The 20,719-nt window shown below is 39.5% G+C and overlaps 1 protein-coding gene and 1 non-coding gene across 2 annotated transcripts in view; one reads left to right on the top strand and one right to left on the bottom strand.

The window, feature by feature from the left end:
- The window catches only part of EPHA6 (EPH receptor A6), a 968,470-nt gene that overhangs the window by 607,160 nt on the left and 340,591 nt on the right, over positions 1-20,719 (top strand). The window lies entirely within an intron of this gene.
- Positions 74-180, bottom strand: LOC132232008 (U6 spliceosomal RNA). Its single transcript, XR_009452172.1, has one exon. It is a non-coding gene; the product is annotated as a U6 spliceosomal RNA (small nuclear RNA).

Genomic DNA, 20,719 nt, shown 5'->3' with positions numbered 1-20,719 from the left:
CTATGTCTCTGGATCAATTTTGTTCATCAGGGGTTTTTTGTTTGTTTGTTTGTTTGTTTTCTTCTATCTCTAAAAAAATAAGGAATGCTTCACGAATTTGCATGTCATCCTTGCACAGGGGCCATGCTAATCTTCTCTGTATCGTTACAATTTTAGTATATGTGCTGCCGAAGCGAGCACCATCAGGTTTTTTTCATTAGATTCCACATATGAGTGAGATCACGTGACACTTGTCTTTCTCTAACTGGCTTATTTCACTTTGCATAATACTCTCCAGGTCCATCCATGCTGTCTCAAAGGATAACGGATCCTTCTTTTTACTGCTGCACAGTATTCCATGGTGTAAATGTACCACCGCTTTTTTATCCATTCATCTACTGATGGGCACTTTGTCTGTTTCCAGATATTAGCTATTGTAAATTGTGCTGCTATGATCATGGGGGTGCATACATTTTTCTGACTGGTGTTTCGGGATTCTTAGGATATGTTCATAGAAGTGGGATCACTGGGTCAAATAGTAGTTCCATGTTCAATTCTTTGAGGAAAATACTATTTTCCATAATGGCTGCACTAGTTTGCATTCCCACCAGCAGTGTACTAGGGTTCCCTTTTCTCCACATCCTCGCTAGCACTTGTCATTTGTTGATTTGTTGAGGGTAGAGATTCTGACAGGTGTGAGGTAGTACCTCTTTGCCATTTTAATTTGCATCTCTCTGATGATCAGTTTCTTTGAGCATTTTTGCATATGTCTCTTGACCATCTGTATGTCCACTTTGGAGAAGTGTCTATTTGCCCATTTTGAGATTGGATTGTTTTTCTTCCTTTTGTTAAGATGTATGAGTTCCTTATACATTTGGTTATTAACCGTTTATCAGATGTATCATTGCCAAATATGATCTCCCATGCAGTGGGCTCCCTTTCCAATTTATTGATGGTGTCTTTTGCTGTTCAGAAGAATTTTACTTTGATATAAATCTATTTGTTTATTTTCTCCTTAGTTTCCCTGCCCCATTGCTACAAAAGATATTTGAGATCTTTCTACCTTCGTTTTCTTTTAGGATTCTTATGGTTTCACTACTTACTTTAATTCTTGTATCCATTTTTAGTTTATTCTTGTGTATGGTATAAGTCAGTTGTCTAGTTTCATTTTTTTGCATGTACCTGTCCAATTTTCCCAACACCATTTGTTGAAAAGACTATCTTAACTCTTTTGTATGCTCTTGACTCCTTTGTCAAATATTAATTGAGTTTAATGACTTGAGTCAATTTCTGGGTTCTCTGTTTTCTTCCATGGTTCTATATGCCCACCCGATGCTGTTTTTGTGCTAGTACAGAGCTGTTTTAAGTACAGTGGCTTTGTAATATAAATTGATATTTGGTATTTGTGATCCCTCCAACTTTGTTCTTCTTTCTCCGATTGCTGTGACTATTCAGCATCTTTTTTGGTTCCATATAAATTCTTGGAGTATTTGTTCTAGATCATGAAATATGCCATTGGTATTTTAATAGGGATTGCATTGAATCTATAGATTACTTTGCGTGGTATGGACATTTTAATGATGTTAATTTTATCAATCCATGAACACGGTTTAGTTTTCCACGTGTTCATATCTTCCGCTATCTCTTTTTTTCAACGTCCTGTAGTTTTCTAAGTCTTTGACCTCCTTGGTTAAGTTTATTCCTAAGTATCTTAATTTTTTTGTTTCAATGATAAATGGGATTGTTTTTTAGGTTTCTGTTTCTGAGAATTTATTATCAGTGTATAAAAATGCCATTGATTTCTGGGTGTTAATTTTGCATGCTGCTACATTGCCAAATTCCTTTATTAAATCTAGGAGTTTGGGGGTGGAGTCCTTAGGATTGTCTATGTATAACTGTGAACAATGACAGTTTTACTTCCTCCTTTAAAATATGGATACCTTTTATCTTTCTTCCTTGTCTGATAACTGTGGCTATGACTTCCAGTACTGTGTTAAATAAGTGTGGTAAAAGCAGACATCCCTGTATTCTTCCTCTTCTTAGGGGAAATAGTTTCAGTTTTTGTCAATTGAGCATGATGTTGGTTATAGGTTTGTCATATATGGCCTTTATTATGTTGAGATATAATCCTTCTATTCCCACTTTACTGAAAGTTTTTATGAAAATGGGTGTTGAATTTTGTGGAATGCTATTTCTGCATCTATTGATATGATCATGTAATTTTTGTCTTTCAATTTGTTTAGGTGATGTATCATGTTTATTGATTTGCAAATATTGTACCAGCCTTGTACCCCTGGAATAAATCCCACTTGGTCATGATGCATGATCTTTTTTAATGTATTGCTGGATGAGATTTGCTAATATTTTGTTGAGGATTTTAGCATCTATGTTCATCAGGGATATTGGCTTATAATTCTCTTTCTTTGTAGTGTCTTTATCTGGTTTTGGTATTGGAGTAATGCTGGCCTCATAGAAAGAGCTTAAAAGTGTTCCTTCCACTTTGGATTCTTTGAGGATGATAGGTGTTAGTTATTTGAATGTTTGGTAGACATTCAAATTTCTGATAATAAATCAGCTGACAGCCTTATGGGAGCTCCTTTGTAGGTAACAAATTGCTTCTGTCTTATTGCCTTTAAGATTCTCTGTCTTTAATTTTTGACATTTTAATTATGATGTGTCTGGGTGTCAGCCTCTTTAGATTCTTCTTGCTTGGGACTCTCTGTGCCTCCTGAACTTCAGTGATTTTTTCCTTCACCAGGTGAGGGAAGTTTTCCTGCCACTATTTCTTCAAACAGGTTCTCTATCCCTTGCTCACTTTCTTCCCCTTCTGGGATGCCTATGATGCAAATATTGTCACATTTCATGTTGTCCCACAGCTCCCTTAAGGTGTCCTCCTGGTTTTTAATTGTGTTTTTTTTTTTCTTTTTGGTTTCTAATTGAGTGATTTTTTTTTCTACCCTGTCTTCTAATTCACTGATCCTATCCTTGACTTCCCCTAATCTGCTGTGTATTCCTTTATGTGCTCTTTATTAATGCTGCCATTTTTCATTTCTGACTGGTCTTTTTTCATAGTTTTTATGTCTTTTCTCAGGCCATTGAGCAGCCTTGTAATCATTATTCTGAACTCTATATCTGATAAATTTCTTATATCCATTTCATTTAGCTTTACTTCTGGAGAATTCTCTTGTTCTTTCATTTGGGGCTTATTTGTTTGTCTCCCTGTTTTAGCTGCCTGTTTGGGTTTGTGTCTGTGTATTAGGTAGATATGTTACATCACCAAGTCTCTAGTGCAGGGCAATGGCAGACACTGTGACTGGCCCTGAGTACCCTGTTTGGAGCTATCAGCAATCCACAGCTTGTGATTCCTTCTGCTAGGGCTTGGTGCCTTTGGAAAGGACCAAGATATACACCAAGGTCTTCTTTTCCTAGCCCGTGACCACAAATTAGATCAGATAAAGACTCAAACCTCCAGAGACCCACCTTATTGGTATTCAGTCTTGATCAGCCTCAGGCTATTGTCTACAGCAAGGCATAGACTCCAAAGGGTGGGGTGAGATACCTTCCGACAGGGTGGGGCAATTTCTCCCCTCCTACTCTCCCTCTCCCCTGCCCCCCCCCCCATCTTCCCCTAGCAAAAACTGCCTGGATGGCAAAGGTCTGCCAGAGAAAGATATCTTCTGCAGCGTGAGGGAATTACTCAGCACAGGAAACAAGGGTGGCTGCCTTCTGAGCTATAAACCCAGAGCCCCCAACCCTGGATTCTCTTCATACAGCTCCAGTCTACTGTGCCCTCTCTCTGCTGAAGCCTAAGGGGAATGGCTACAAACAAAATTTTGTGTGCTGCCCCTTTAAGAGGGTGTCTGCATTTCCAGCTGTTTCTCCCTGGCAGACAGCAACCCTGCTGATTTTCATAACCAGATGTTATGTGGGCACCTTTCTCAGTTCTGGTGCTCTGGCCTGGGAGGTCCAAGCTTGGCATTTAGACTGCAGAGTTCTCAGTGGGAACCCTCCCTGCCCCATAGTGAGAACTCCCACACAGCTGAGATAACCCTCTGGAATTTCAGCTCCTGTCTGTGGGGGCCTGGCCAGCCCTTTTGCACCTCCACACTTCCCACCAGTCTCTGTGCAGTCTCCACTTTCTGTCCTTGGATAGCAGGGTTCTCTCCAGCTACTCTTCAGTTGATTTTTCAGGGTGGTTTTTCTGTATTTTAGTTGTAATTCCAGTTTTGTTCTGGGAGCGTGTCAGTGTAGCTTCCACTTACTCCACCACCATTTTGGAACTCTCTTAAGTGGTTTTAGAAGTCATTTTACCAAACTTTCAAGGAACAGATTATTTCAAATATATGCAAACACTTTCTGAGAACTGAAAAAAAGAGGTAAGTCTCTGAAATGCATTCTATATGACCAGAATAACCTCCTAATTACAATAGGAGAGCAGAAGAAATAATAACTTCAGTCAAATATCACTCAAAAACATTGATTCAAAAGTCTGAATTAAATATTAGCCAACTATTATAGCAGATTATAAGAAATCAAAGAAGTGACTAAATTATATTTCTTTCAGAAATTCATGGGGTTTTAACAGTAGTAAATTTATAAATGAAATTTTCCATGTTAGCAGGTTAAAAGAGGAAGCTCTCATAGGTGTAGAAAAGGCATTTGATATCTAGCACCTATTCATTAGTATAATTCTGAGAAAAAAAGGAACATAAGATTACTTCCTTACTGTAATTAAAAAATAATAAATATCATTCCAAGTGACAAAATATTCAACTTAAACAGGAACTACATGAAAAGGCCTGCTATCATTGCTTTTCCTAATATTATAGAACCTAGCCATTTCAATCATATTAAAAGAGAATTATAAAAAGAAAACACACATTATCCCAGATGGTATGACTCCATCTATAGAAATTCTCACCAAATTCACATGCAAGTTTTTTAAATAAGATTAAAGCAAAGTGGCTGGGTATAAAATTCAGTTGCATTTCTACACACTAATAGCAAACGGAAAATAGAATTTTCAAAGAAAATACATTTAGAATAGCAACACAATCTGCAAAATATTTAGAAATAAATAATAAATACCTTTCAATATATGCAAAACAATTTTAAAACTTTACACAAAGACATTTTAAAACTCTGAAATAAACAGAGAATTCATATCCATGAAAAGAGCCACTATCATAGAGAGAACATTTGTCCCCCAAATGATATGTAAACTTGATCCAGGTCTTCTTGTAGAAATTGACAAACTGATTCTATAATTGATACAGAAAAAAAATGGAGAGGGCATGGATGAAAGAGACATTACTTACAAAAAAGTCAGGATTACATGCCTTCCTTGACAGATATAAAGATTTCTTTAAAGTATAGTCATTAAGGTCAAATGATATTGCTGCAGAATGAAATAACACCATTGAATCAAAACAAAGAACGCCTATACAGGCCTATACCTACATGGACCTTAAACATATGACAGAGGTGGTGTTGCAGTTCATTAGGAAAACTATGCCTTATGTATTACAGGGGGTTAGATGATCTATATTGGAAGAAGAAAAAAACAAATAAAGTAGATCCCTACCTTGCACCATACAATTAAATCCAAATGTTCTAAGGACACAGATTTGAAGGGGAAATCTTTTTAAATTTCAGAAGAAAAATATGGAATAATATCTTTCTCACTTAGGGTAAGGGAAAGGTTTCATAAATGGAATACAAGTCCTTTGCATATAAGAAAACTTAATAACTTTAATTGCATTCATTTTAAGAACACTTTCTTTCAAAAAACTCTATTAAGATACTTCCTACAAAGTAGGAGAAGACGTTTGTCATGAATACAACTAGCAAAGGATTATTATCCAAAATACATAAAGAAATCCTGCAAACAATAAGAAAAAGTATAGCAAACAGCCCAATGAAAATGTCAACCTATAGACAAAAAGATGTTCAACTTCATTAGTATTAAGGAAAATGTGAATTAAGACCACAATGAGAGAATATTTTCTACATACTAGATTGGCAAAAATTAAGAAATATAACATTTCTAATAATTGGAAATGATGTGGAGCAATAGGAACTCTTACATTGCAAGAATGAGTGTAATTTGATAAATTATTATGAAAAATAATTTCATAAATTTCTACATTTTCATAAACAAAGACCCAGCAACTCACTCCTATGTATATACCCTAAAAATCTTACATGTGATCAAGAAAATGTCTTAGAATGTTTACAGAAGAATTGCTTTTAAAAGTCCAAATTTTCATCATTAGGAAAACAGGTAAATAAATTGTAGTTTATTAAAACACTAGAGGCCCGGTGCATGACAGTCGTGCACTGGGCCGGGGGGGGCAAGGGGGAGGCGTTGGTCCCTCAACCCGGCGTGCACTCTCTTGCAGTCTGGGACCCCGAGGGGTCCTTAGGACTGCCGTGCAAGAGAGGCTCTCACCACCACCCCTGCACTCGCCAGCAGTGAGCCCGGCTTCTGTATGAGGGGTGCTCCCCCTTTGGGAGTGCACAGACCACTAGGGGGAAGCTTCTGCATTGAGCATCTGCCCCCTGGGTCAGTGCATGTCATAGAGACCAGTCGTTCTGCAGTTTGGTCAATTTGCATATTAGGGTTTTATTATATGAGTAATGTATATTAGTGAAAATAAATGAACATTACATACAAATATACATACATATAATATCCTATCTAATAAAAGAGAAACATGGTAATTGGCGTACGACCGCTACCCTTCCCATTGGCTAATCAAGGCGATATACAAATTAACTGCCAGCCAAGATGGCGGCCGGCAGCCAGGCAGCTGACGCGAACAGGGAGGCTTGCTTGCTTCAGTGACGGAGGAAGCCAAGATTCCCCGCCAGCCTTGCCGGCCTCTCAGCTGCACTCTAAGCAACATTGTAACAAATATAGAAGCTAAACAAAACCCTGGGCTTCAGCCAGCAGGACCGCAACATTGTTTCAAATACAGAAGGTAAACAAAGGCCAGAAACCTGCTTTCAGCAGTGGAGGTCTCATAGCTGGAGCCGAGCCTCAGAGCTAAAGCTGGCCCAGAATGAAAAAAAAGGAAAAAAGGACAGGTTGGGAGCTTCAGTCACCCGCCAGCTTGAAAACAGCACTCAGCCCCTTACCCAGGCTGGCCAGGCACCCCAGTGGGGACCCCCACCCTGAAGGGGGTGTGACCAGATGCAAACAGCCATCATCCCCTCACCCAGGCTGGCCAGGCACCCAAGCGGGACCCCCACCCTGATCCAGGACACCCTTCAGGGCAAACCAGCCGGCCCCCACCCGTGCACCAGGCCTCTATCCTATATAGTAAAAGGGTAATATGCCTCCCAGCACCGGGATCAGCGTGACAGGGGGCAGCGCCCAAACCCCCTGATCGCCCTGCGGCTCTGTGTGTGACAGGGGGCGGGGCCACAACCTCCCTATCTGCCCTGCTCTGTTCGTGACAGGGGGGAGCTCCTCAACCCCTGATCAGCACTGCTATGTGAGTGACAGGGGGAGCTCCCCATCCACCTGATCGCCCTGCGGCTCTGTGTGTGACAGGGTGTGGCGCCCCAACCCCCCTCCCCCCCCCGCCCCATCAGCCCTGCCCTGAGTGTGACAGGGGGCGGTGCCCCAACCCCCCATTCGGCCCTACCCTGAGCGTGACTAGGGGTGGCATCGCAATCTCCTGATCCGCCCTGCTCTGTGCATGACAGGGGGCGGCGCCCCAACTCCCCAATAGGCCCTGCTCTGAGCCCGACCGGGCTGCACCTAGGTATTGGGCCTGCCCTCTGCCACCCGGGAGCAGGCCTAAGCCAGCAGGTCGTTATCTCCTAAGGGGTCCCAGACTGCGAGAGTGCACAGGCTGGGCTGAGAGACCCCCTCTCCCCTCCGAGTGCACAAATTTTTGTGCACCGGGCCTTTAGTAATATATAAATGAACATTATGAACAAATGTAATGCTATAATACAATAAACCTTAGAAATGTATTGTAGTCCCAGAAGACTACATACATTATGTCAATATTTATAGAAAGCTCAGATACATACAAAACTAAACAATGTATTGTGTATGCACTCATACAGAAGTGGTAACACTTATTTTTTAGGCAAGGATATTCTGAATTTTTAAGCAAAATTTTGCTTAAAAATTCAGAATAGTAAATACCTCTGTGAATGAGGAATGGGATTGGATAGGACCCCAGAGATAAACCTAAATTAATGGTACCATTGAGACATAAAATAGTTTGTACAACATTACTTGTGATACCTCAGAATTTGTAATAATTTTGTATAACTTAAACTAATGTTTCCCAAAGTACCTACTGTACACCTAGTCTCATTGGATGTGTTTTTTTAATCACCTTTGGGGTTGCATACTCAAAAATGTAGCAAATATTTCTCACCTCTGGAGTTTAACAGATCACATGGGCATACAAATGCTCAGGGAAAACCTGCAGCAAAGTAACACATTTAACATTATTTAACTTAGTGTTTTCAAATTTATTTGACCTAAATGGCAGTCATGAGAGTATACAACTTAGATCTCCCTTCAGGAGAGAACTTGTGGCAAGGAGGGTCTCAAAATGCTGTACTTTTAGCATTCACATCAAAGCTCTGTTCCTCCTGAACCATGTGGGGTGACCTTGGTTAATAGGATCATATAGGTTTTAAGTATACATTTCTATGATACAATATCTGTATATTGCAATGTACGCCCACCACCCTAAGTCAAATCATCTTCCATCACCATATATTAGGCCCCCAGCACTTCTCTCTACACCATCCACCCCCTTCCCTCTGGCAATCACCACACAACTGTCTGTGTCCATGAGTTTCAGTTTGTATCCCACATACAAGTGAAATCATATGGTTCTTAGCTTTTTCTGACTCTCTTATTTCACTTAGCATAATATTCTCAAGGTCATCTATGTTGTCCCAAATGACAGTATTTTGTCTTTTTTTATGTCTGAGTAGCATTCCATTATGTATATGTACCACATCTTCTTTATACAATCTTCTATCAGAGCACACTTTGGTTGTCTGCATTTCTTGGCCACCGTGAATAATGCTTCAGTGAACATAGGGTGCATATATATTTGTGAATACATGCTTCTGAATTTTGGGGATAGATATCCAAGAGAGGGATTGCTCTATTGTCATATGGTAGCTCTATTCTTAATTTTTTGAGGAATTGCCAGACTGTTTTCCATAGTGGGTATTCCAGTCTATATTCCCACCAGCAGTGAATGAGGGTTCTCTTTTCTCCACAGCCTCTCCAATACTTATTATTGCTTGTCATATTGATAATAGCCATTCTAATGGACAATATTCTCTCTGGGCTGCCCAAATGCCTGGCCAAGGCTTTCAGAATTGCACTGCCATCTGAGGGTTGCTTTCTACCAAATCCATTTTCTTCGTTTCTCTTTTCAAAGAGTCAGATCTGTTGTGAGCATTGTGGTCCAAAAGCTCTCCTTGCCTACCTGATCTCTTTCCCATTTTATATGCACAGGTATTTCCCTCCATAAATATCTTCACTTTCAGCATCATTTTGGAATCTGATGCCCAGAAGACCCACGCTTACTAGTACACAGTCATAAAGTGTGTGTTGTTTTTCCATAACAACACATAGTCCTTGGAAAACATACTGTGAAATGCTGTTTTAAGCCAAACTTTATTGCTACCAAGTGAGGGAATTATAAAAACATAAATGTTTATTTATTTGTTTTAGTTCATTCATACTTTTATAGTAGGAAAATATTTTTAAATGATGTACATAGCCCTTTTTCCTTCGATTCCTTTGTTCTTTGCTTTCAGAATGAGGGATATGGAAAAATAATCCACAGTGCCAAAGTAGATCGCTATAATATAAATAACTTTGCCATCCTGTTTGCCACCTTTTTATTTCACTGCAGCATGAATTCAAAGCAAGGTCTCTAAGGAAGAAAAAAATCAAATATGTTTTGATGTAGTTCATTGTATTAAATATTATAGTTTTATATATAAATCAAATAATTCATTATAACAATCTTAATTCAAACTGATGAAAAAATCCACAAAGTAGTTATTGCTTATTGGGTATCACAAAATATTCTATGCCTCACAATTAATATATAACCAAAAACATTTTTAACAACCTCATTCTTTTTTAATTTAAAGAAAATTCTAAATAATTTAATGAGTGTGGCAACTATGGAAGAAAATAGTACAATAAACTAATAAAACTGAAGTCTCTCCAACTTTGAATTTTGTAACTAGCAGTAACCTCATGGGTATCAAATCACAAATAATTTTTCCAGGGTAAGCAAATAAAATGTCAACAATATATAAAATATCTTAGAAAATCATTCATTCATTCATTCATTCATTGAAATAGGCTTATTAAACTCTTAGATAACTATGCTAGGTAATATAGATTTTTGTGGAATAAGCCTCAAGTATTGAAACTTGCACAAAATAATCTAACGGAGAACTAATTTTCAAGTACTTAAGACAAGGACATATTGGCTTTCAAAATTATGATTTGATTTTTATTCAGGGTAATTAAATAATTCTTTGAAATGGGCATATTCAAATCAAGATGACTAAACTCATTACTTTAATGAGATGAAGTTTAAATGAACCTCTCTTCATAAAGCATTCATATTGGATACTTTTTAAAATGCATTTGTCTTAATGGTTTCAAAATGTCCTTCCTCAGGACTCTTGTAGGGGAGGCTGAGTTAACAGCCTATTATTATGTACTCCTTACTGAGCTGTTAATAGCTTTACAGTCATTCAAAGAATACACCTGCTGCTCATAAAAACATTGATGTTGCTACAGGATTTGGCTGGGTTTTAATATCCTGTATTTGCAGTGACCTTGTAGAACCTATACTGATCTGATTTTCTTAGAAAAAACAAACAAGAGTCTATTTACTTGAATGTATCTATGGAAACTTAGAAAATAATTTTATTACTATAAGGGTTCAAATACTTCAAAAGCTGTTTCTCTTTAACAGTTTAACTTTCTTGGTAATTTGTTATATTATATGTATTTAGATTATTGTTCTTGAAATTCTATCTTCTCAATTTATATATGTTTAAAAAGACAGGCTTATAATCATATTCATATATATGTATATATATAATACATACATATATATATATATGTGTATTATATATATTTAATCAGAACTGATGACCCAAATAATATTATAAATCTTAGCATTTCCACGGAATAATTGAAAAAGTAAAAATGTTAGAATTCATTTAGATTCTCTTCAAACCTTTAGTGATAGAAAATAATACTTCTATAATGAGAAAATATAAAGTTTTAGCTGAGGAAGTATTCTGCATTTCTTCATGGTTGAATGCAATATAAATTGTTTTTGGCTAAATTTCAGTTGGCAAAGGAAAATTGCTCCCAGAACCTGTGTTTGAGCCTTCTATTTCACACAAGGACATTTAAAGCAGACAATCAAGGCAATCATTACTTCCATATGCCCCTTGATTCTTGTGATTCCATGGGTAAATCACAGCAGGTAGATGGGTGACATATTTCTGTCCTATCTAATTTAGTTATACCTGAACGTGTACAGCTATTACAACTGCTATCAAAAACTCTATAGTGTTTTTCCTCCTATTTAGTGAATAATGCATCCTAACATTTTTATCTTAGAATGTTTAACAAGTTCCTATTTTTAAAAGACCACACTATAGTGCTGCTGAAAACTTAATTCAATTGTTGATTAGTTCAGTGAGCTAGCAGTGAAAGTATTTCATTAATGTCATCTACAATATGAAAAACAGACAGATGTGGCTGTTAGGAGTATAGTCACTCTTAGCTCCAGTAACATGTCACATTTGAGGATTATTAAAAGCAATTATTTTTAATCTCAGAATGGTCCCATTGTACTGCTGAAGGCTACATTAACAACTAGTTAACTGGTCATGTCCACAGGTATAAGTAACTGATTGAGGACCAAGTAACTGTTCCTAAAGGAGGGTCTGTCATCTGAAGAAATCTCTAGACATTGGTCTTATTCTCACATATAGAGCTCAACTGCACACCAATCACCTAAGGCTTCAGACACCTGGAATAAAAAGAGAAAAGTTCCTGTGGTTCTGGGTGATTAACTTACTAAATAACCAATTCAATTATTAATTATACTAGAGGCCTGGTGCATGAATTCGTGCACAGGTAGGGTCTGGTCGGCCTGCCTTGATGATGGCCGCTGGGGGCCAGGCTGGTGGAGGAGGAGGGGATGCAGGAGGTCAGCTGGCTGGTCCCACCCCCAATGGGCTGGTTGGCTGCTGCAGTGGGCGTCATAGCGCCCAGTCATTCCAGTTGTTCCGGCATTCCGGTCACTAGCTTTTTATCTACACTAATAAAAGACAAAGATGCTAATTGACTGTACCTTCACTATGCCCAAGCCACGCCCACCAGCCCATTAGAGTGACTATATGCAAATTAACCCAACCAAGATGGCAGCTGGCAGCCACAGAGCTAGAGCAAGCAGGAGGCTTGGTTGCCAGGGCGATGGAGGAAGCCAAGCTTCCCACCTGCCCTGAGCTGGTTATGGCTTCGGCTCATGGCAACAAAGTTTCAATTATAGAAGACAAATAAATCCCAGATATCTGCTTCCAGCCAGCCTCCACTGGGGCCTTGGGTGGCTGGGGGCTGTGGCCATCCTGCAAACAGCCATCAGCCCCTCACCCAGGATGGTCACACCCTCATGGGGTGAGGGTCCCTGCTGGGGAGCTTGGTCAGCCTGCAAACAGCCATCAGCCACTCACCCAGGCTGGCCAGGCACGCAAGTAGGACCCCCAACCCTGAAGCGGGAATGGCCAGCCTGCAAACAGCCATCAGCCTCTCACCCAGGCTGGCTGGCCACATCCTCATGGGGTGAGGGTACCCGCTGGGGGCTTAGCCAGTCTGCAAATGGCCCTCAGCCCCTCACCCAGGATAGCCAGGCACCCCAGTGGGGACCACGACACTGAAGGGACTGTGGCCAGCCTGAAAACAGCCATCAGCCCCTCACCGAGGCTGGCCAGGCACCCCAGCAGGGACCATCACCCTGAAGGGGCTGTGGCCAGCCTGCAAACAACCATCAGCCCCTCACCCAGGCCGGCCATGCACCCCAGCAGGACCCCCCTCCCTGAAGGCATGTGGTCAGCCTGAAAATGGCTCTCAGCCCCTCACTTAGGCTCGTCAGGCACTCCAGCAGGGACCCCCACCCTGAAGGGGGTGTGAACAGCCTGAAAACGGCCCTCGGCCTCTCACCCTACTGGCCAGGCACCCCAGCAGGACCCCCACCCTGATCCGGGACACCCTTCAGGGCAAACCAGCCGGCCCCCACCCATGCACCAGGTCTCTATCCTATATAATAAAAGGGTAATATGCAAATTTACCCTAACAGCAGAACGACTGGGAATGACTGGTCACTATGACACACACTGACCACCAGGGGGCAGACACTCAATGCAGGAGCTGCTCCCTGGTTGTCAGTGTGCTCCCACAGAGGGAGCTCTGCTCAGCCACAAGCTAGGTTGACGGCTGCCAGTACAGCAGTGGTGGTAAGAGCCTCTCCTGCCTCCTCAGCAGTGCTAAGGATGTCCGACTGCAGCTTAGGCCTGCTCCCTGCTGGCAAGTCGACATCCCTTGAGGGCTCCCGGGCTGCCAGAGGGATGTCTGATTGCCAGCTTAGGCCTGCTCCCCTAGGAAGTGGGCCTAATCCAGCAGGTGGTCATCCCCTGAGGGGTCCCAGACTGCGAGAGGGCACAGGCCGGTCTGAGGGACCCCCCCAAGTGCACAAATTTTTGTGCACCAGGCCTCTAGTATATATATATATATATATATATATATATATATATATATATATATAGTAATTATTTAATTACTAGAGGCCTGATGCATGATATTCATTCAAAAGTAGGCCTTCCTTCCCCCAGCTGCCGGCACCAGCTTCCCTCAGGCACCAGGGTCCTGGGCTTCTCTCTGGCCTCTGGCATCCAGGAAACAGGCTTCCCTCACAGAAGGAGGCCCCACTCACCTGCTGCAGCCCACCAGCTGGTGGCCTGGGTCTCCCTCTGCCAGGCAATCATAGGGGGATGGCCAGACCCCCAACTGATCCCATCACATCCACCTTGGCTGGCCTGGCACCAGTGGGTGTCATAACGTGGTCCCGGTTGGTCGTCTAGATGGTTGTTCCACTGTTCGGCTGTTTAGTTGATTTGCATATTATACTTTTATTATATAGGATAATTCATACTATATATTTTTTATATTAATGATGTAATTTCCATCCACAAACTCAGCATATAGTTTATTATTAAAATACTAGAGGCCCGGTTCACAAAATTTATGCATTCAGGCAGGGGGGGATCCCCCAGCCTTGCCTGTGCCCTCTCACAGTATGGGAGCCCCGTGATTGATTGCCCCAAAGAGGTAGACCCTGCCCACCCAGCTGGGGCTCTGCAACTGATCACAGCACAGAGGGAGGCCCTGCCCACCCTGCCAAGGCTCTGAGATTGATCACATGCACAGGGAGGCCCTGCCCACCCGGCTGGGGTTCCATGATTGATCAGCGCCCACAGGGAGGCCCTGGCCCACCCAGCTGGGGCTCAGCGATTGATCACCATGCAGAGAAAGGCCCTGCCTACCCTGCTGGGGCTCCACGATGGTGGGTCTCCCAACCCCCAACCAATCGCATCGCACCCACCTTGGCTGGCCTGATGCCAGTGTGTGTCATAGTGTGGTCATCCAGAAGGTGATCCAGAAGGTTGCCCGGACGGTTGTTCTGCTGTTCAGTCATTCAGTCTATTTGCATATTATACTTTTATTATTATAGATTATGTCTTACTCCGACAGATGTTTCCACAAACTACATGGCCATGTATTTAGTAACATTAACAACAACAATAACCATTCTATCTCACATTTCAAAAGGAGGTTCCAGTTCAGACAGGCATTCATATTTGATCCGTCACAACAATATTGTAAGGTGGATGGAACTGAAGTTTTTATGTTCACTTTTTATCTGAGGAGTCTGTGGCTCAGTGATGTTCTGATATGCTTAAATTCATCTGTCTTCTGAGTCACAGAAGACAGCCTTGTTTCTTCAAATTCCAATCCAGTGCTCTAATTAGTAAGGTCACTCAGTTCATCAGTAAATGTAGAAGATCCTGTTGAAACTATATCAGAATTAGGAATTTTGATTTAAAGCCTTGAAGAGTTCTTTTGGTCTGCAACATAGATATCCTCATAAATGCAAAATGATGCAAAAATTGAAATGAAAGCGCAAATACAGGAAAATAGTTTATTTCATTCTTTCTAGTTTGCCTTCATAGAAGAGCTTAGATACATAATGTAATTGTTGTTATAGAAGAAATATCCACTTCATTCTTCTTAATGGGCCTTTTTTTTACACCGTGAAAAGAGGAGGCAAATAGGTTTCTTGATATCGGTGGTATTTGATAAATACTCAAAATCCCATGAAATAGTAACAAAATATAATGTGCTTAAATCTGTGTTAGACTAAGTACTTTGAATTTTAGAGTTTCTTATACCATAGTTGTGGATTATTTATGTTATATAGAATCTGTTGAGTAAGACTCCCTCCACGTTCTGCGTGGAGTAGGGTTCGGTATCTGAAAGAGGAGCCGCACAACAAATGAGAGAAAAAGACGCGAGATAATTTTGCAATATTGGGGGACCAGGCAGCAAGTCCCGAAGGACTTCCTCCGTGCTCAGGCCTCACCAAGCTTTTATTGATCTGGGATGCCCCCATAGCATAGCCCTTAGGCAGGTGACCCCTAGTAACAAGCAGACTAGCCCATCAGCAAGGATTTACATAATAATAAATGGGGGAGTAGTTTCAGCTACCACTGTCTGGACAAACAGAGGTGGCACCTAGCTCCGACCTTTGCTAGGGCTTCAAAGGCACCCAGCATTGCGGGGGGGGGGGGGGTTCTCTGTCTATGCTTATCAGATAGTGAAGGCAATAAACAGTTTCCCACAGAACCTATATTAACTTTTTTACATCTGTGTCTATATGAATGAAAATGAATACAAAATCTAATAGTACATGAAATTCTAAGTGATATGTGACTGCATTGCATGCATATTTAACCTTGGAAGTTATATTCTGTAATAAATAACATCTCAGAATCAGAGCTAAACTCCCTGGATTCAAATCCCAGCTCTACCACTGACTTATTGGGTGATGTTGGACAACTTACTTGCCCTCTCAATACCTGTTTTTCATCTTTAAGACTTATTTTATAGTGTGGCCCCTGAGGATTTTTCTGATTATCGGGAACACTTATGGAGCCCGCAGCATAGTAAGTACCATCAAAGTGTTAACATAAAAAATATTTTTTTAACCACATTATGTTCCGTTTATACTTTCAAATGACTTGTTTCAACTGATTTAACCTGTCATTTCAAGCTAAAAATATCATAATCCTTCCAAATATCAGATAATTGGGCTATGTAAGTTAATTTTTATGTGTTAAAACAGAATCTTCAAAATTTCATCAGCCAATCTATGACAAAAAATAGGATAATTAACTATTCCATATTAGATTGGGGACTATGAATTGCAGATTAATAATCAATCTACTTGTTTTAGTTACCTATTACTGCATAACAAACTATGCCCCAAAATGTGGTGGCTTAAAAATAATGATATATGTGCATTATATTTCACAAATCTATGGGTCAGGTATTTGAAGTAAACACAGCAGGGACAGCTCACGTTTACTCCACAATTCCTGGGACCTCAGCAGGGATGATAGAAAATAGACTATGGGCCGGAGCACCTGGTAACTGGCAGTGCATCATCAGCTCAACATCCCCTCTCTCTCCTCTTTCCTTTTCCTCCTCATCACCTCTCTCTCCTAGGCTACTCCAATTGGCTATCTTGCGCTTCCACATAGCTTGACAGTGTCAGGCTGGTCCTACTTCTTGTATTGCAAGACAGAGCTCAAAGACAAAAGTGGAAACTGCCAGTTTTCTCAGAGACTGGGCCAGTGATGGGCAGCTCATCACTTCTACCCTACTTTATGGTCAAATCCAGTTATAGGATAGACCAGATCAAGAGGAGAGAGAAGAAAACTGACTTTTCAATGAGAGGAGTATAAAAATATTTACAACCATTTTGAATCTGTAATTCCACTTCATTGTAGACCTGCAAAATATTACATTACTAGAGGCTTGGCGCACAAAATTCGTGCGTGGGTACAGTCCCTAGGCCTGGCCTGTGATCAGAGCCATCTTCCCCGGCTACCCGCAGCTGGCCCCACCCCCCCGCCACCACCCACCCCCGGTTCCCCATTCGCCATCGAGTGATCGGTGCCTAACAGCCAAGGGAAGGGATCAAGAGGAAGGCTGTTCCCACCTGCTTGCCAGCCCCGCCCCCTCCACAGGTTGCCCTCTGTGTGTTGGGGTGACTGGCAGGGCAGGGGCCTTGGTTTGGCGCTGCCTGCATCCCCCGCCATCCATCCCCAGTTTCCCATTCATCATCAGGCAATCAAAGCCTGCCAGCCAGGGAAAGGAACCAAGAGGTAGTCAATGATCCTCATAGTGACTGGTCCAGGGGTCATTCTGGTCTTTTCACCATTAGGGTCAATTTGCATATTACCCTTTTATTATATAGGATGTGCTTTGCTTTTAATTTATACTAACTTAAAGATAGCTATTTCTCAGTACTGGGTCAAAGCAAATTTATTATTTTTGAATATGTATATAATTCTAAATATTCAAAGTCTATGTAAATATTTATATCTGGGAATATGAAGCAAAAAAAATAGTTAATTTCTAAAAGTAAAGCACAAAAAAAAAGAAATGTAAACTTCCTGTTGTTACAAATTGCAATCTTATATCACTATATATATCTCACATATTTTTTATCCAATCATCCATAAAAGGTCATTTAGGTAGTTTCTATGTCTTGACTATTGTGAAAATGCTGGACAAACACTGGGGTGCATATATCTTTATGCATAAATGTTTTCAAATTGTTTCAAATAGACACCCAGAAGAGGGATTGATGGGTCATATATGGTAGCTCTATTCTTAATTTTTTTAGGAACCTCTATACTGTTTTCCATGGCTGTACCAGTTTACGTTCCCACCAGCAGTGTGAGTTACCTTTTCTCCACAACCTCACCAAACTTGTTATTTCTTGTCATTAATAATAGCCATTCTAACATTATCTCATTGTGTTTTTACTTGTATTTCCCTTATAACTAGTGACGCTGTGCATCTTTTCATGTATCTGTTGGCCATCTGTATATCTTCCTCAGAAAAGGTTCTAGTCAGGCCATTCTGAAATGTGCCAGATGATATCCCATTGTGCTTTAAATTGGTATTTCCCTCATGATTATTGGGCATCTTTTCATATATATATTGTCCATCTGTATGTCCTCTTTGGAGAACTATCTGTTCAGGTCCTCTGTTCATTTTTTGTTTTGAGCTGGGTTGTGGGTTTTTTTGTTGGTTTGCTTTGTTTTGTTTTTGGTGTTAAGTTGTGTGAGTTCCCTATATATTTTGGATATTAACTTTTTATCAGATGTATCATTAGCAAATATCTTCTATTTAGTAGGTTGTGTTTTCGTTTTGTGGATGGTTTCCTTCAATGCACAAAAACTTTTTAGTTTGATGTAGTTCTATTTGTTTATTTTTTCTTTTGTTTCCTTTGTCTGAATATATATATATTACTGAGAGCAATGTCAAAGAGTTTACTGCCTATGTTTTCTTCTAGGAGTTTTATAGTTTGGGTCTTACATTTAAGTCTTTAATCAATTTTGAGTTTGTTCTTGTATATGGTATAAGAAAGTGATCCAATTTCATTATTTTTCATGTGACTGTCCAGTTTTCACAATACCATTTCTTGAAGTGACAGTCTTTACCCCATTGTATATACTTGCCTTCTTTGTCATAGATGAATTGACCATATAGGTGTGGATTTATTTCTGGATTCTCTATTCTATTCCATTGATCCACATGTCTGTTTTAATGCTAATACCATCCTGTTTGTATTACTATAACCTTATAGCATGCTTTGATATCAGGTAGTATAATACCTCCAACTTTGTCCTTCTTTCTCAAGATTGCTTTGGCCTTTGAAGTCATTTGTGGTTCCATATAACGTTTAGGATTATTTTTTCTAGTTCTGTAAAAAAATGCCTTTCATATTTTGATAGGGATTACAGGGAATCTATAGATTGATGTGGGTATTATGGACATTTTGATATTAATTCTTCCTATCCATGAGCACTGTATATGCTTCCATTTATTTGTATATTCTTCAGTTTATTTCTTTACTATCTTACAGTTTTCCAGGTACAGGTCTTTTACTTTATTGGATAAATTTATTCATAGGTGTGTTTTTTTCTGATGCAATTATGAAAGGGATTGTTGTCTTTATTTCTCTTTCTGATTCATTATTGGTGTATAAAAATACAACCAGTTTCTGAATATTAATTTTGCATCCTGCTACTTTACTGCATTCATTTGTCAGTTCTAATAGGTTTTTTTGGTGGAATTTAAGGGTTGTCTATATGTAGCATCATATCATCTGCAAATAATAACTTCTTCCTTTCCAATTTGGATGACTTTTATTTTTTGTTTGATTGCTATGACTAGGACTTTCAATACAATGTTGACTAACAGTGGTGAAAGTAGGTACCTTTGTCTTTAGGATATCCTTGTCCCTTATGTTCGGAAAAATGCTTTTAGGTTTTCCCAGTTGAATATGATGTTAGTTATGAGTTTATAATACATTATCTTTATTATATTGAGGTCTCTTCCCTCAATTCCCACTTTGCTGAGAGATTTTATCATAAATGGATGCTGGATTTTGTCAAGTGCTTTTTCTGCATTTATAAATATGATCAAATTATTTTTATCTTTCATTTTCTTTATGTGGTATATCACATTAATTGATTTGTGGGTATTGAACGAATCTTGCACCCCAGGAATGATTCCCATTTGACCATGGTGTATGATATTTTTAATATATTGCTGATATTTTGCTAAGGATTTTTGCATTTATGTTCATCAGGCATATTTACCTATAATTTTTAATAGTGTCTTTATCTGGTTTTGGAATCAGAGTAATGGAAGCCTTGTAAAATGAGCATGGGAGCCACTCCTCCTCTTCAATTTTTTGGACTAGTTTAAGGATAATGTATTAATTCTTCTTTGAATGTTTGTTAAAATTTAGTTGTGAAGTCATCTAGTACAAGACTTTTGTTTTTTGGGAGTTTTTGATTACTGATTCTATTTTGTTAATATTCTCTGTGGTAGGATTATCTTTTTTTATCCTAAATTTAATTTAATTTATTACTTCATCATAGATAATTTTCTCTTTTTCTAATTTAATTACAAAACTACCTTGTGTATATGAGTAAATAAATAATATATAGACACTGTTTGAAAATGATACAGAGTAAAATAATATTTCTGGAAAATGAGCTTGCTCTCCCTTGAATTACTCTACTTTCATTTAATGCTGTTTATTGCCACTTACATATTTAAAAGTTTCTTTGGTTTCAAATACTCACATTGGAACTAGAAGAAATGTGTGTGTGTGTGTGTGTGTGTGTCCATGGTCTGTAGGAAACTGTCAATTACTGCAATCTCTTTATTAGTATTATATTACTTATTTTCTTTCAATGATGAGATATACCTCAGTTTCTAGTCACAGTATCTTGATAAATCTATATTTTATTGTATTTTATTATAAATCTTGAGACA

This window comes from Myotis daubentonii, chromosome 3 (assembly GCF_963259705.1).
Source record: "Myotis daubentonii chromosome 3, mMyoDau2.1, whole genome shotgun sequence".
Taxonomy (NCBI): Eukaryota; Metazoa; Chordata; class Mammalia; order Chiroptera; family Vespertilionidae; genus Myotis; species Myotis daubentonii.
Note: the sequence above shows the minus strand (reverse complement) of the source record. Positions and strands in the feature narration are given on the sequence as shown.